The sequence below is a fragment of the Leucopleurus acutus genome, assembly GCF_964270905.1.
Source record: "Leucopleurus acutus genome assembly, chromosome: 5".
Classification (NCBI taxonomy): Eukaryota; Metazoa; Chordata; class Mammalia; order Artiodactyla; family Delphinidae; genus Leucopleurus; species Leucopleurus acutus.
In genome coordinates, this window is record NC_139147.1 from 136,743,198 (window position 1) to 136,760,844 (window position 17,647).

The following is a 17,647-nucleotide window of genomic DNA, read 5'->3' on the forward strand; positions in this document are numbered from 1 at the left end:
TAGAAATGAAAAAGGAGAAGTAACAACTGACACTGCAGAAATACAAAGGATCGTGAGAGATTACTACAAGCAACTCTATGCCAATAAAATGGACAACCTGGAAGAAATGGACAAGTTCTTAGAATAACACAAACTTCCAAGACTGAACAAGGAAGAAATAGAAAATATACACAGACCAATCACAAGCACTGAAATTGAAACTGTAATTAAAAATCTTCCAACAAACAAAAGCCCAGGACCAGATGGCTTCACAGCCGAATTCTACCAAACATTTAGAAAAGAGTTAACACCAATCCTTCTCAAACTCTTCCAAAATATAGCAGGGGGAGGGACACCCCCAAAGTCATTCTAGAGGCCACCATCACCCTGATACCAAAACCAGACAAAGATGTCACAAAGAAAGAAAACTACAGGCCAATATCACTGATGAACACAGATGCAAAAAATCCTCAATAAAATACTAGCAAACAGAATCCAACAGCACATGAAAAGGATCATACATCATGATCAAGTGGGATTTATCCCAGGAATACAAGAATTCTTCAATATATGCAAATCAATCAATGTGATACACCATATTAACAAATTGAAGGATAAAAACCATATGATAATCTCAATCGATACAGAAAAAGCTTTTGACAAAATTCAACACGCATTTATGAAAAAAAAAAAACCCTCCAGAAACTAGGCACACAGAGAACTTACCTCAACGTAATAAAGGCCATATATGACAAACCCACAACCAACATGGTTCTCAGTGGTCAAAAACTGAAACTATTTCCACTAAGATCAGGAACAAGACAAAGTTGCCCACTCTCACCACTATTATTCAACATAGTTTTGGAAGTTTTAGCCACAGCCATCAGAGAAGAAAAAGAAACAAAAGGAATCCAAATCAGAAGAGCAGAAGTAAAGCTGTCACTGTTTGCAGATGACACAATACTATACATAGAGAATCCTAAAGGTGCTTCCAGAAAACTACTAGAGATAATCAATGAATTTGGTAAAGTAGCAGGATACAAAATTAATGCACAGAAATCTCACATTTCTATACACTAATGATGAAAAATCTGAAAGAGAAATTGAGGAAACACTCTCATTTACTATTGCAACAAAAAGAATAAAATACCTAGGAATAAACCTACCTAAGGAGACAAAAGATCTGTATGCAAAAAACTATAAGACATTGATGAAAGAAATTAAAGATGATTCAAACAGATAGAGAGATATACCATGTTCTTGGATTGGAAGAATCAACATTGTGAAAATGACTCTACTACCCAAAGCAATCTACAAATTCAATACAATACCTCTCAAACTAACAGTGGCATTTTTCACAGAACTAGAAGAAAAAATTTTGCTGTTCGTATGGAAACACAAAAGACCCCGAATAGCCAAAGCAATCTTGAGAACAACAAACGGAGCTGGAGGAATCAGGCTCCCTGACTTCAGACTATACTACAAAGCTACAGCAATCAAGACAGTATGATACTGGCACAAAAACAGAAATATAGATCAATGGAACAGGGTAGGAAAGCCCAGAAATAAACCCACACACATATGGTCACCTTATCTTTAATAAAGGAGACAAGAATATACAATGGAGAAAAGACAGCCTCTTCAATAAGTGGTGCTGGAAAAGCTGGACAGCTACGTGTAAAAGAATGAAATTAGAACACTCCCTAACACCATACACAAAAATAAACTCAAAATGGATTAAAGACCTAAATGTAAGGCCAGATACTATAAAACTCTTAGAGGAAAACATAGACAGAACACTCTATGGCATAAATCATAGCAAGATCCTTTTTGACCCACCTCCTAGAGAAATGGAAATAAAAACAAAAAAAAAAAAACAGGACCTAATGAAACTTGAAATCTTTCACACAGCAAAGGAAACCATAAATAAGATGAAAAGTCAACCCTCAGAATGGGAGAAAATATTTTCAAATGAAGCAACGGATGAGGGATTAATCTCCAAAATTTACAAACAGCTTATGCAGCTCAATATCAGAAAAACAAACAACCCAATCCGAAAATGGGCAGAAGACCTAAATAGACATTTCTCCAAAGAAGATATACAGATTGCCAACCATCACATGAAAGGATGCTCAACATCACTAATCATTAGAGAAATACAAATCAAAACTACAATGAGGTATCACCTCACACCTGTCAGAATGGCCATCATCAAAAAATCTACAAACAATAAATGCTGGAGTGGGTGTGGAGAAAAGAGAACCCTCATACACTGTTAGTGGGAATGTAAATTGATACAGCCACTATGGAAAACAGTATGGAGGTTCCTTAAAAATCTAAAAATAAAACTACCATGTGACCCAGCAATCCCACTACTGGGCATATACACTGAGGAAACCATAATTCAAAAAGAGTCATGTACCACAATGTTCATGGCAGCTCTGTTTACAATAGCCAGGACATGAAAGCAATGTAAGTGTCCATCGACAGATGAATAGAAAAAGAAGATGTGACACATATATACAATGGAATATTACTCAGTCATAAAAAGAAATGAAATTGAGTTATTTGTAGTGAGGTGGATGGACCTAGAGTCTGTCATACAGAATGAAGTAAGTCAGAAAGAGAAAAACAAATACCATATGCTAACACATATATATGGAATCTAAAAAATAATTTAAAAAATGGTTCTGAAGAACCTAGCGGCAGGACAGGAATAAAGATGCAGAAGTAGAGAATGGACTTGAGAACACAGGGAGGGGGAAGGGTAAGCTGAGATGAAGTGAGAGAGTGGCATGGATATATATACATTACCAAATGTGAAAAAGATAGCTAGTGGGAAGCAGCCACATAGCACAGGGAGATCTGCTCAGTGTTTTGTGACCACCTAGAAGGATGGGATAGGGAGTGTGGGAGGGAGATGCAAGAGGGAAGTGATATGGGGATATATGTTTACATATAACTGATTCATTTTGTTATACAGCAGAAACTAACACAACAATGTAAAGCAATTATACTTCAATAAAGATGTTAGAAAAAACACTCAAATATAACTTTCGGGCTAAAGAAGAAATGAAAGTAAAAATTGCCAACCATGGGTTCTGATATAAGAAATGTTCACATATTGAAATATAAGAAAGTCTTTGTGTCTTATACATGAGCTCATTTGAATTTGATGCTAACTAAAATGTCCTGTTTGTGGTCTATCAAATATACATTGAACATCTGCTTTAATTATTAAAGAAAAGGGCTCATGGACCAGAAGTAAAGAATGTCCATGTTAAAAGTGAAGATTAAATGCCCCTCTTCTTGGGACACCAATGCTAGTCCTCTTTTAATGATAAGGCTGCCTTCCCAGATGCCAAAGCCATCCTGCTTGCTGTGTAAGTGCTGGTCTGCTCTTTTTTTTTTTTTTTTTTTTTTTTGTGGTACGTGGGCCTCTCACTGTTGTGGCCTCTCCCATTGCAGAGCACAGGCTCCAGACGCGCAGGCTCAGTGGCCATGGCTCATGGGCCTAGCCTCTCCGTGGCATGTGGGATCTTCCCGGACCAGGGCACGAACCCACATCCCCTGCATCATCGGCAGGCAGACTCTCAACAGCTGCGCCACCAGGGAAGCCCTTTTGTTTGTTTGTTTGTTTGTCTGAACATTGTAGCAATGGATCCATCATTTGTTTAATGTTCATTGTCCTGACAAGATATAAAACTGTACTGAAAACCCTGCTTCTCCAAAGCAGTTTCTCAGTCATCTGGGATGTGGGCTTCGAGGCTTTTCCTCAGTCTGACTCAAATAAAACTCTTCTATTCTTAAAAAAATAAATAAATAAAATAAAATTGCTATAATTTATGTCAAAGAGTGTTCTGCCTTTGTTTTTTCTAGGAGTTTTATGGTTTCCAGTCTTACATGTAGGTCTTTAATCCATTTTGAGAGTATTTTTGTGTATGGTGTTAGAGAATGTTCTAATTTCATTCTTTTACATGTAGCTGTCCTGTTTTCCCAGCACCACTTAGTGAAGAGACTGTCTTTTCTCCATTGTGTATTTTTTTGCCTCCTTTGATGTAGATTAGTTGAACATAACTATTTGGGTTTATTTCTCTGCTCTGTATTCTGTTTCATTGATCTATATGTCTGTTTTTGTGCCAGTACCATACTGTTTTGATTACTGTAGCTTTGTTCCTCCAGCTCTGCTCTTCTTTCTTCAGATTGTTTAGGTTATTCAGGGTCTTTTGTACTTCCATACAAATTTTAAAATACTTGTTCTAGTTCTGTGAAAAACGTCATTGGTATTTTGATATGGATTGCATTGAATCTGTTGATTGCCTTGGGTAGTGTGATCATTTTAAAAATATTGATTCTTCTAATCCAAGAACATGGTATATATTTCCATCTGCTTGTGTCTTCTTCAGTTTACTTCATCAGTATCTTGTAGTTTTCCAAGTACAGTTCTTTTACCCCTTTAGGTAGGTTTATTCCTAGGTATTTTATTCTTTGTGATGTGATGGTAAATGGGATTGTTTCCTTAATTTCTCTTCCTGAATGTTCATTGTTAGTGTATAGAAACACACAGATTTCTGTATATTAATTTTGTATCCTGCAACTTTACTGAATGTATTGATGAGCTCTAGTAATTTTCTGGTGGTGTTTTTAGAATTTTCTATATATAGTATGATGTCATCTGCAAACAGTGATGATTTTACTTCTTCCTTTCCAATTTGGATTCAATTTATTTCTTTTTCTTGTCTGATTGTTGTGGGTAGGAATTCCCATACTATGTTGAATAAAAGTGGTGAGAGGGGGCATCCTTGTCTTGTTCCTGATCTTAGAGGAAATGCTTTCAGGTTTTCATAGTTGAGTATGATGTTAGCTGTGGGTTTGTCATGTATGGGCTTGTTTTGTGGCCTAGCATGTGATCTATCCTGGAGAATGTTCCATGTGCAACTTTAAAAGAATTTGTATTCTGCTGATTTTCAATGGAATGTCCTATATATATCAATTAAACCTGTCTGGTCTAATGTGTTATTTAAAGCTAGTGTTTCTTTATTGATTTTCCATTTGGATGATCTGTTCATTGATGTAAATGGGTATAAAAGTCCCCTACTATTATTGTGTTATTGTCAATTTCTTCCTTTATGTCTGTTAATATTTACTTTATATATTTAGGTGCTCCTATGTTGGGTGCATATGTATTTAAAATTGTTATACATCCTTCTTGGGTTCATTCCTTGATCATTATACAGTGTCCTTCTTTGTTTCTTGTAACAGTCTTTATTTTAAAGTCTATTTTGTCTGATACAAGTGTTTCCACCTTGGCTTTCTTTTGATTTTCATTTGCATGAATTACCTTTTTCCATCTCCTCACTTTCTGTCTGTGTGTGTCTCTAGATCTGAAGAGAGTCTCTTCTAGACAGTGTATATACAGGTCTTGTTTTTGTAACTATTCAGCCACTCTTTGACCTTTGGTTGGAGCATTTAGTCCATTTACATTTAAGGTAGTTATTGATATGAATAGTCTTATTGCCATTTTGTTAATTGTTTGCGGGTTGTTTTTGTAGGTCTTTTTTTGCTTCTTCTTTTGTTCTCTTATGATTTGATGACTATCTTCTGTGTTATGTTTGGATTCCTTTTTCTTTTTTTGTGTGTATCTACTATAGATTTTTGGTTTGTGGTTGCCATGAAGTTTTTATATATTAGTATATATATATATATGTATGTGTGCGATTGTTTTAGATGCCTTAGCATTTTAAAAACTTTTAATTCTGACTTCTCCTTAGCGTTTTAATCTTGAAAATGGAATGTGCACGTTTTCTTAGTCTTCTCTAGGCCTGTTCCTCACTGGTCTTGCGATTCAATCCTAAGGGTATTTCATCAGAGAGCAGGAAGGACAGGCTCAGTGTGTGGTGTGTACTGCCTTGCAACACACTGCTTCAGTGGATGAAGGGGGCCTGGGTCCACACTGGACCCCACAAAGCAAAACAAGGGAGGCTGAAACTATGTGACTAGGAGGTGATGGGAAGCCAGTGGTGATCAATCCAATTGGAAGAAATTAGGAGCCATGTTGAGTGATTTTCTCACATGATATTCCTTGTGCCATCTCATTGTGTACCTTAAATGCCCCATTTGGCCTTCTGGTTCACCTTTCATCTAAATATCCAAATAAATTAATTTGAGTCTCTACCTTGCATTGGACAGAGAAGTTCAGTCCTTCCTCCAATATATCTGAGGACTCTTGGGTGGGGGAAGATGCTTACAGAGGGAGTTGCTTTCTGCTCTCTTACTCCCAACTCTTAACCCAGATTCCCCTTTGGCTCCTCTGGCTTCCCAGCACCACTTCCTTAAGGAGTTCCAGCCTTCTTTGTTGTGCTCTACCCTCCAAACCAAGGCAGGCTGCTCCAAGGCTGGTTCGTATCTCTGCCCTTCATGAAAAGACACTATCTTTGTCTCCATCTCCCTGTTCCAGAGCAGGGTTAGAAGTATCCTATGAATAAGAAAACCCTTATTTTCTATAAATAAGAAATCTTATAATAACCCTACAAATAAGAAAAAAAATGGAAAAATTTTCTATTTAAGTTGGATCCAACAGCCATCTCTTAGATGAACCCTCAATCAATAGACCATTTATTAAACAGCAAATTTAATTTTCTTCCATGAGTCAGTGGATTGGAAGGAGAACACTGGTTGCAAGTTTTTAGAGCTAGGGTTCTTGCCCTGTGTCTGCCTCTGATAAGTGCTGTGACCTTGTGAAGGCCCCCTTTCCTTTATGATTCTCAAGATGCTTATCTGTAAATAGAATAGTTAGGGTTAGGCCAACATTTTCCAAACCATGCTTTTCATATACTAGTTTGGCAAGATATGAATGGGTGTTCCAGGAAACATGCGTTCTGGGGTTCACTCTTAAGGACTGCATACTTCAACAAGCTTGAGAAGTTTTCTTGGCTGCAGAACTTCTCAGATCTCTCAAAAGCAACTGCAACTATGAGGGAGAGAGATACAATATGCAGCGTTTCCCAAAAACATTTGAAAGAGCTCCCCAGCCCCCCTTTTAAGTGAGAAACCTATAAATATCTTGCAGAAATGCTGCTTATTGAACACTGTCATTTTCAAGAATAATTAAGATGAGTCATTTCATCTTCTTCATGTTCAGGTTCCACTGCAATTGTTTCTACTTGCTCAGCCCAAGTGAAGCAATACCAAGTCAGAATAAAGGGAGGACTGGCTATGTCTTAATGGCTTTATCTTTCTTTTTGGTCATTAAAAAAAAATACTGAAAATCTTCTCACCTTCTGAAAAATTGCAAAGCAGAACTCTGGGAATTTTGGTAATTGCAGTGTTATGTGTTCAGATGACTCTGGGTTCCTTTATGGCCACTGTAAGCCTGCTTCTACCTTATTGAGCTGCTCTTGCTGCCTATTACCTAAAGCTCAGGCATGGCCGAGCATGGCTTTAATTAAGAGATTAAGGAGCCAAAGTCCTAGAAAGGTCAAGTTACCTTCCCTGGCTCAGTGCCACTCTCCCACCTGGTAATACAAAGTATAAAATTCTATTCTTTGAAATGATTCAACGCTTTTGTTCACATTACAATGAAAATAGTTTATTTGTAGATTTTCTGATTACAAAATTCTGGGTAAGTTTGCCAAAGTGAACTTTTTTTGGTGGGTAGGTGGATGGTTTCTCCTGTGGGGCTGGTTTTCTAAGAACACACTTTGGTTTGCTAGTTGGGTGATTCAGTCCTCATTAGAAACAAGGATCAAGGTGGGTTCTGGAAAACATTTTGAAGCTATAGAGGAACTTGGCGCATTACATAATCCTAACTTAATACCCATGACTCAGTAAAGTTTCTCTTTCCAACTCTCTCCATACCAAGCTGCTTTCAGGGCTGATTTGCTTCTCATATTCCTTTATCAGCACACCCATAGCTAATGTTCTTTTGCCATTAGGTCTCCCCAGGCTCAAGAAGACATTAAATATTCTCAGTCAGTCTAAGGTGTGAGGGACTTTGGTGCATATTGTAGTGTGCCACCCAGATTCCCATTCAGGAATGAGAATGTCCGCTGCCAGATGCTGGAAGGACTGCCAGCAGAGATCTCCCAAATGTCAACATTCTAAAGGAATTGCCTTGGCTGAAGAATTGTCTTGCCCAAAGTCAACTGCATTCAACACTGGTGGATGAGGGGATAAAAGCCTCTGTGCTGCAACTTAGAATAACTATGAAGGGCCATCCCAGCTTCAGAGTCCTGTGACCGTGGCTGAGATCTCCCTTGAGACTGCATCCCAGCTCAACTTCCCCCTGTCTCAATCCTGCTTCCTTCTCTTCCCCCACAGTTGTTGACATTAAGAACCCTCCTTAATATATTAATAATTTCTGCATGCTAACTTTTGTCTTAGAGTCTGAGTCCCAGGCTTATATATTACCAGTCTATGAAGGATACCTGTGTTTTAAGGGAATTCCATAGCGTTTGGGTATGTTTAACTCAAAAGGAAGAATCACTGATGCTTCAATTGCTTGGCAGTGTGACATCTGGAAGGGAGTGAAAGAAAGGTGGTTTTTACATATAGAGGGAAGGAGTCTTTTTCTCTTTTAAACATGAGTGCTTTTCAGGTCTTATGTAAAACATCTTTCTCTAACTGGAAATCATAAAGATATTGCTCAGTATTTTCTTCTAAAAGTTTGGATATTTTGCCACCGGCAATTCCATTTGGACTTGATTTTGCATGATTGATTTTCCATTTTTATAAAGGACAAAAAGTCAGGTAAAATTAAATATACGCTGTTTAGGCGTATAAGCATTTGTGACAAAACCATGTACAAAAGAAAGGAAATGATAGATAAAATTTCAGGGTTATTATTGCCTGGGTTAGTGGAGGCAGTGGGTGGAATGAAAAACAATAACACAAATCATCACTTCCATGGAATTGGTAAGGTTCTAGTAGTTCTAATAATATTTGAGTTGGGTGGAACACTCATGGGGTATCCATTTTTATCATTAAGCTTTATGATCTATGTGTACATGACATATATTCTTTAGTGTATCAAGAGTATTTTTGATTTTTTTTTTAAATAGAGGAAAATGAGAACACAGGAAGTGGATATAACAAGAACTGACAACTTTGTTTTGCTGTAAAGGGTACTAGAGACATAGGCAGTAACGACATGAGGTATTATAGCAAACTTGTATATAGATAAGAAAATTTAGCAGTTCAAGAAAAAATTTTAAATTCAGAAGAGAGAAGGGGCACTTGGAGGAGCGATATCCTGCATTCTTTTGCAAGGTTCTTTTCCTGGGCTGTAACTTTTACCTCTATTATATCATCAGTTCCTCTCCTTTGCATGTATCATCCATTTAGGCACTTGTGCTTATCCCAAATATTATTGAGCTCCTCCTCGGTGCCTGGAGCTCATGCGTGGATTGTTAGTAGCGAGACGTGTTGTAGCCACCTATGTCCACGAGCTTACTACAGTGGTGTCTTGCCTTGCCGTCCCTAAATTATAGAATAGCCAATTGCCTGGGAGCCCAGATCTGGCTCCACCCACCTTCACAGCCTCGGCAGGAACCAGCCCCCTTATCGACTGGGCTCCGGTCACATCTACCTTCTCTTTGGTTCTTTGATTTCTCAAAGCCCTTTCTGCCTCAGGCCCATTGCATTTGTCGATGCTTGTGCCTGGGTTCTCTTTCCCTTGATCAACTCCTATTCTTCCTTTTCACGTCTCTGCTTGCATGTCATTCTCTCCAAGAGGCCATTTCTGCAGCTTCACATCCCTAACTGCACTTTCATCATCCAAAGGATTTGATTATCCTTCTATTCTTGCTCATATGGCCCTATTCACAACACCTCACAATACTTTTACAGCTTCTATTGCAATGATATATCTATTTGTTGCTTTCCCTGGTTCAATAAGCAAACTACCTGAGGATAGGGGTCGTGATTGCTTTGTTTCCCTTCGTATTAGTATCTGAACTTTTCCCATGGAAATTACTTAGTGGACATGCTGTGGTCTCTGCCCTCCTGCTGCTTTCGTCCCACATTAGAGACAAAACCCAACTTGGCAAGAAAACATTGGACATAGATGAGGAACTAACTCTTAATCCAGTTTTGTTTCTATTACAGTTACAGGGTTTGGTTTAGTGGCTACTCAGCAGTTTTAAGAAAAATGAACTGATTGTCAAATCAGAGCATGTTAAAGCTGGAAGAGACCCAGAAAGTCCTCATGGAAATATCTTTAGGGTAGAGAATGACAGACAAGAGGAAGAGGAACAAACAGCGAAAGCTAAAAACAACTATTTAGTAAGTGCTTAATATGCATTAGCCTTGTGCGAAGAGCTTTCCCTACAATGACCTCATTTAATCCCTGTGAATTTCCTGAGAGAAGGATCTATTAGCTTTATTCTACTGTTGAAGAAACTGAAACTTCAAGAGTTATGTAACTTTGTCTAAAATCAAACACCTTGTAACTGGTGATGCCGAGACTGAAACCCAGGTCTTCCTGACCCAGAAACAGTACTTTCCCACTTTTCCTGTGGGTGCAGATCACCTGTGGTTTCACTAAGATGGAAATTCAGATTCAGCAGACCTGAGATTCTGCATTTATAAGTTGCCGGTGATGCTGATCTTGCTGGTCCTGGAGACACCCTTGGAGAACCACTGTTCTATTTGGGCACTTTCACACTTTAATGCATGTACAAATCATCTCAGGATCTTGTAAAAATTGCAGAGTCTGATCCACTCAGTCTGGAACGGGACTGGGGATTCTGTAGTTTCTGCGAGCTCCCAGTTGAGGCCTGTTCTGCTCATCCGTGGACCATACTTTGAGCAGCCAAGCTCGCATGGATCCCAAATTCAAAGGGCATATTGTAGGTGGAGGCTGAGACCAACCGCAGAGCTTTCTTCTGACTGCCAACAGTTTCCAGCTGACCTTCTCTGACAATGACTGCACTATCAGGTGGTATCTGAGGCTGCCTTTGAAGGCAACAAAAATCCACCTTGGTAGCTAACCACCTCGGGAGAGGGAGAAGGATAGGGGTGGCCCATAGAGTGAATGGGGCCCAAGTGGGGCCAAGGTTCTGTGTGATGTCAACGGGGAGGCCTGCCAGTGCCCCAAGTTCACGTTTGCATTAAGCTGAGATGCCAGCCCCTCCTCCCATCCCAACATTTCAAAGCAACATGATGCCACCAGCTCTAAAAAACCCGAGGTTCATAATGAAACTCGTAATCAGGTGAGCCTTGTTTTGTTTTGAGTCCATTCACAGTGTTTCCCACAGTCCCTCTCTCTGTGAGTTGAGGGGCACATGCTGGGGGTGAATTCTGGGAACTCTAACTGATCTTTCAGATTTACATAAAGTGGGTTTACTCCCCTCAGGGAACATCACTTGCTTTCTTGTAAATCTTCTCCCTTGCTCAGAGGGGGAGCCTGGCTTTCATCACTGATGAATACTTTTGGGGATGGCAGACGTTGTACGAGCTCCCATGTAATCTGGTCCCCCACTGAACGTGGATATGGAGGAGGTTCTGCTCAGACCACTGCCAGGGCACCTATCTGGGAGGCTAGCAAGGCTCTTAAACTTCATGGCCCAGTATTCTGGCCCCACAGTCCACAAAACTTGATTAGCAAAATAAGCTTCTGGATCATCTGCCAAATGAACCCAGTCTAGCTTTTCACAGGAGTTTACTTTTTGAATAAGATGCATTCCTCTTCTTGAGAGATGGTGCAGACAGGTGAAGGGCACTTGCTTAGGGCAGCTCCTCTTGTGTACTCAGAAACAACCAGATGAGGAGAGCATCTGAGGCTGGGATGGTAGGAAGTGTTGGCCCCTGATTTCCACCACAGCTTGGAAATAAAGGACGTGGGGAGGCTATGGGCTTTAGAGACCTGGATTTCAGTTCTGGCTCTGTCACTCATAAGCTGTATAGCCTTGAGCAGGTTATTGTACTTCTGAAGATGTGGTTTTCCCATTGGTAATCAGTGTAATAATCCTATGTCGTACTGTGAGTGTGACAGTCAGATCCCATGATGTATGTAAAGTCCTTTGTGCCTGGGGCATAGGGTGCACCCCATACAAACTAACCTTCCTACTCTGATCTTCCTTCCTCTTCTCTTTCCAGATTCCAAATGCAACAAGCAAAAATGATCAGGCTCTGCAAAATGACAGTTTCAAAGTGTTTTGTGCCAAGGTCCATTTAGGTTCCAAAATATTCCCATTTCGCTGCTTATTTCTGTGTTCCTGCCGTCTGATGTGTATCTGTGCGTCTCTTTGATTACACACTGCTGTCACTCAGCACGCCAGCAGACACCAACAAATTCTGTTACAACAGCTTGATGGTGCAGGACTGCCTCAGCGTTTGATCAGTGAAGATGCCTCTCAGACCATGGAGGAGCTGCCGCTCCTGGCCAACGTTATTTTAAGAAATTGGTTGTTTTATTTACAAAGAGACCCTTCCCAAAGGTTTCCCAGCAGAAGCTAAATTGGTGATTTTGTGCAAAAGAATTAAAAACTAGGTTCCAACTCTGTCATTAATGGAGGTCTGTCACATGTGCAATACAGACGAGGCAAGGCCTTAATGTTTTATTAGATTGGAGTCGTTTCTGGCGCTTAAACATTTTGACGAAATTTGTTGAATTTTCTGGGTGTGTTTTATATAAAAAAATTAAATGTTTTTTGGCAGTTCTATTAAATAGACACTGGCAACATCTCTGGATAGTTTAGTGCTCAGAAATCAATGACACAACATTTTATTTAATCCACCAATTAGATAAAGAGCTGTATTGAAGTGATTCTCTTTTCTTCTGGGCCACACCTGATCATCATGACTGCATATGAACAGTGAATCTGAAGCAGGGACATTTTTTCTCAACTAGGAAAATAAGGCCACCTCAAAAGACCCTGTCTTTGTGTGAATTAGTAAAAGGCATCACACCTAGGCAGACGTGGCTCTCTGGCTCTCAGTTTGGCAAGCAGAGGGAGCTAAATTCTGGCCCCCACTCATGCTGGGCCAGTCCTTTTGTGCAGTGCATGGAATGAGCAACTGTACACACTGACCCTAAGGAAAGCCTGGGGTGTACTCTCCTCACCCAGATGAGAAAGTTGCCTCTGCTTTGGGCTTCCTGTTCTTGCTGTCTTAAAGCCTTAGCCTCTGAATCAGTTGTGTTCCCTTTTCCCCATCCTTTGTACATTTCACCAGTGTCTGGGAGGGTAGATTATTTATTTCACCGTCTATTACTGCAGGGTACCAATTCTCTGTTGCAGATAGAGATGCAGTTGGTATACACACAGGAGGATGGATTCTGTGCAAAGTCAGCAAAGGGCTATTAATAGTTACACGGTGTGGATTTGAAAATCCCTCAAAGCCCTTTGTCCCTCAGGGTCTCTCATTTCCTTAAATTCCTTCATCAGAAGTGACTTCGGGCTTCTCTAACGCTGAGTTGACCCCGAAAAGGGTTTGCCCTTATGTTTCCACACTCATTCTTTTAAATTAGAAAAAGAGGAAAAGGGGAAATTAGACAACATGGTAGACAAAGAAAAGGAGGGAAAAAAGTGTAGGGAAACCTGCAAGTTTCTGAAAGTTTTTGTAAAAAGTATTTCAGCTTTAGGGACTCATGTAAGCCCAAATGTCCAAATGTCCAGGGACTGAATGACTTTCCCTTCATCTTCCTGGAGGGAGATGGACCAAGGGGCAGAGGCTTAGACAAGTAGGAGAAAGGACTTCACCTAAACTTAACCTCTGGAGAGCACTTACCAAATGTTAACACTTGACTTTCCTCTTTGGGATGGGATCCTGTCAGGGTGAGAGAAAGCCCTGTTGCATTTTTGACTGTCCAGGGAAAGGGAGATTAGCCGAACATCTTCTTGCAGTGGTTCCTGGTCACAGTCTATGAATTCTAGAACCACTGATGCTGCCCTTCTCATCCTACTCTATTCTGCTTTCCACTTGCTCTCAGCTGCTGTCTCCACGTTCCACTACACCATCCTTCTTGCTCCATCTTCTTTTCATGAGTCATCTCTGTGGAAAGAGGAATCAGAGGGAACAAAAGAACACAAGAGAATGTTTCATCACCAGATCAGAAACTACTTTTAAACAAGAATTAATCCTCACAACTTGCCCACGAGGTGAGGAAGCTTATTACTACATTTGACATCCTGGGAGATGTCTGCAGAGGGATGTCTTTCTTCCAGGCATCCTGGCAAGGGCAAAGCATGGGCTTCCTGATTCTTTCATCATTGGGGGACCCTCACTAGTTTGCCCTTTCTTCATTTCTCCTCCAACGGAGCTCCTTTGAGGAAGGAAATTGGCCCCTTGTGTCCAGTGGTTGGAACTAGACAGGATCACATGGTAGAGGAAACCTCAAACCTTCTCTCTTTTCCACTGGAAAAAAGACCTAACTTGCAACAAGTGGTCCTGCCACTGTCACTTATTATGACCAAGTACTCATGCTCTCTGAGCCTCATGTTCCTCATCTGTAAAGTGGAAATCGTAGATGCTGCTGGGATACACACAAGAGGAAGACTTTTCAACAAATTTAGTGAAGGACTAGCTAGAGATACAGTGTGTGGATCTGAAAAACTTTCAAAAGCCCACCCTTGTCCCCAAGAGTCTTCCCAAGGTTTACTTCTTGGGTTGTTCTGAGGATTAAAAGAAACAATATACATGTAAGGGTCAAGCAGAGGCTTAGGGCATGCTAGATGCCCAACTAAGAGTCATCGAAAAGAAAAAAGAAGTGTGAAAAAGATCTCAGAATTAAGACCAAGAAAGCCTTTTTCTAGACATGTAGAGAAAATTACTTACCAAAAATATTTTTATTGAAAGGGAACATCCTTATGTTCAGATACCTTCTTCTCCTTTTCTTCCCTGTGATGAAAATCCTTTTATCCTATGGCCTCCTTCCACCCCCCAATTTTAAGGAGGTATCCCAGGAGTAATGAATGATAGCAGAAGCACTGCTGAGGGGAGAGAGGAAAGATACAAAGGATTAGATAAGGACAGGAACACAGAGAAACAGAACACAGAGAAGGGAAGTGGACGGACGGGGTGGGACATCTGATGAAATCTATCCACTTCTCACAGTACTGCCTTGGGCTGGCCCCACAGAGGAGTGAGGACGGACAGGGGCAGTGGATAAGCAGGGCTATCACAGTTGGACTTTACATCAGTTCCGTAGATATCAAGATATTCATTATGTGGCAAACCTCTTTAATGAGATCTAGTTAAATGTGTTAGCATTAATGAGTTTGGCTCCAAGCATAGAAAAACAAGGAAAGAGTAGTTTAAATGAGTAACGGCTTTATTTGTCCCATGTCACAGAAATCCACAGGTTGGTGCTCCAGGACTAGTGTGATGGTTCCAGGAAGTTTTCAAGGTCCCACCCCCTTTCCAACTTTCTGCCATGCCAACCTTGATGTTGGGCCATTTACACTTAAGATGGTTGTTACTATATCTGGACAAAACTATAATTTGAAAAGATACATGCTCCCCTATGTTCACAGCAGCACTATTTACAATAGTCAAGACATGGAAACAACCTAAATGTTCATCAACAGATGAATGGATAAAGAAGAAATGGTAAAATGACCCAGCAATCCCACTACTGTGCATATACCCTGAGAAAACCATAATTCAAAAAGAGTCATGTACCACAATGTTCATTGCAGCACTATTTACAATAGCCAGGACATGGAAGCAACCTAAGTGTCCATCAACAGATGAATGGACGAAGAAGATGTGGCACATATATACAATGGAATATTAATTACTCAGCCATAAAAAGAAATGAAATTGAGTTATTTGTAGTGAGGTGGATGGACCTAGAGGCTGTCATAGAGAGTGAAGTTAAGTCAGAAAGAGAAAAACAAATACTGTATGCTAACACATATATATGGAATCTAAAAAAAAAAAAAATGGTTCTGAAGAACCTAGGTGCAGAACAGGAACAAAAGTGCAGATGTAGAGAATGGACTTCAGGACACGGAGAGGAGGAAGGGTAAGCCTGACGAAGTGAGAGAGTGGCATGGAAATATATACACTACCAAATGTAAAATAGATAGTTAGTGGGAAGCAGCCACATAACACAGGGAAATCAGCTCCGTGCTTTGTGACCTCCTAGAGGGATGGGATAGAGAGGGTGGGAGGGAGAAGAAAGAGGGAGGGGATATGGGGATATATGTATATGCATAGCTGATTCACTTTGTTATAAAGCAGAAACTGACACACCATTGTAAAACAATTACACTCCAATAAAGATGTTAAAAAACAAAAAAGAAATAGAGGGATTGTGTTTCTCAGACAGAAGTGAATCATATTTGCAAGTGATGGTGAAATTAAACGAGTGATTGAAAATGTAAGAAATCTCAATAGAGGCAAAAGAAGTGATACTTAGTGGAACATGGTTCCAGAGGAGATGAGAAAGTTTGGAATTAAAAGCACAAATGTTCAACATATACACACTACTATATATATAATAGATAACTAATAAGGACCTACTGTAGAGCACAGAGAACTCTTCTCAATACTCTGTAATGACCTATATGGGAAAAGAATCTAAAGAAAAGTGGATATATGTATATGTATAACCGATTCACTTTGCTGTACAGGAGAAACTAACAAAACATTGAAAATCAACTATACTCCAATAAAAATTTTTAAAAAAGAATAATTAATAAACAAAAAACAATATGTATATATAGTACTAGATAAAAAGTCAACATGATTTTTTATAATTAAACAGTATATTTAAAAATTAAATATTCCTGAAATAAAGATCTTGTTCTGAAGATTCAAAGGGAAAAAAAAAAAAAAAAGAAGATGTGGTACATATATACAATGGAATATTACTCAGCCATAAAAAGGGACAAATAGGAAATTGGATTCTATATCAAAAAGGAAAAGAATTGTCCCTCAGCTCTCCTCTTATTGGTTAGAATTGTGTCACATGGCCACCCCTACCTGCAAGGGAGTCTGGGAAAGAGAGTTTTGTGGCAAGTGCAATGTAAACTCCATCTGTGTTAATGCATCTTCAGTAAAAGCCTCATTGCTCTCTTTAGAGCTGCACTGCCCAGTATGGCAGTCAATAGCCGTATGTGGCTCTATAAATACAGATTGATTAAAATTAAATAGAATTATAAATCCATTTCCTCAGTAGCACTAGCCTCATGTGGCTTGTGGCTACCATATTGGACAGTACAGATATAGAGCATTTCTATTATCTCAGAAAGTTTTGCTGTGTAACTGTAGATAAACATGAACAGTTGCAGAATGTTGCAGAAGAATTGCAGAAGCAGAAAACAGACTGCATAAAAAAACAGCTGATATTCTTTGAGATGACCAAAGCTCTAACATGGAAGGTGTTAGAAGAGGGAGCCTGTGGGAACCGGATAGGGACGGGATTCCAGGATATCTGTCATCAGTTGGCAGTAGAAACATCGCTTCTAAAATCTGTATGCAATAATCCTCTGGTTCCGGCCTTCCTCAAAAATATCTGAGGTTGCTTAGAGTCAAGTTTCATTCCTGTTCTCACATTATAGATGGAAGGGGAGCATCTCCCTTCTCTAAAACGATCATGATGAATATATTTTGGATTTAATTTTCCCTACAACTTGCTCAGTCCAGTCTTTAGAAGCACCCGGAAGCTGAGGGGTGGAGACATGGTTTGATTCCCAAGAATTCAGCAGCATTATTTGTCTAA

At 39.7% G+C, this 17,647-nt stretch overlaps 1 pseudogene across 1 annotated transcript in view; it reads left to right on the forward strand.

The window, feature by feature from the left end:
* Positions 1-17,444, forward strand: part of LOC309961812 (actin, cytoplasmic 2-like) — a 36,217-nt pseudogene extending 18,773 nt beyond the window's left edge. The window contains exon 2 of the transcript in view: positions 17,197-17,444. The product of the transcript in view is annotated as an actin, cytoplasmic 2-like (transcript). The remainder of the gene's footprint in view (positions 1-17,196) is intronic.
* The last annotated feature ends 203 nt before the right edge of the window (positions 17,445-17,647 follow it).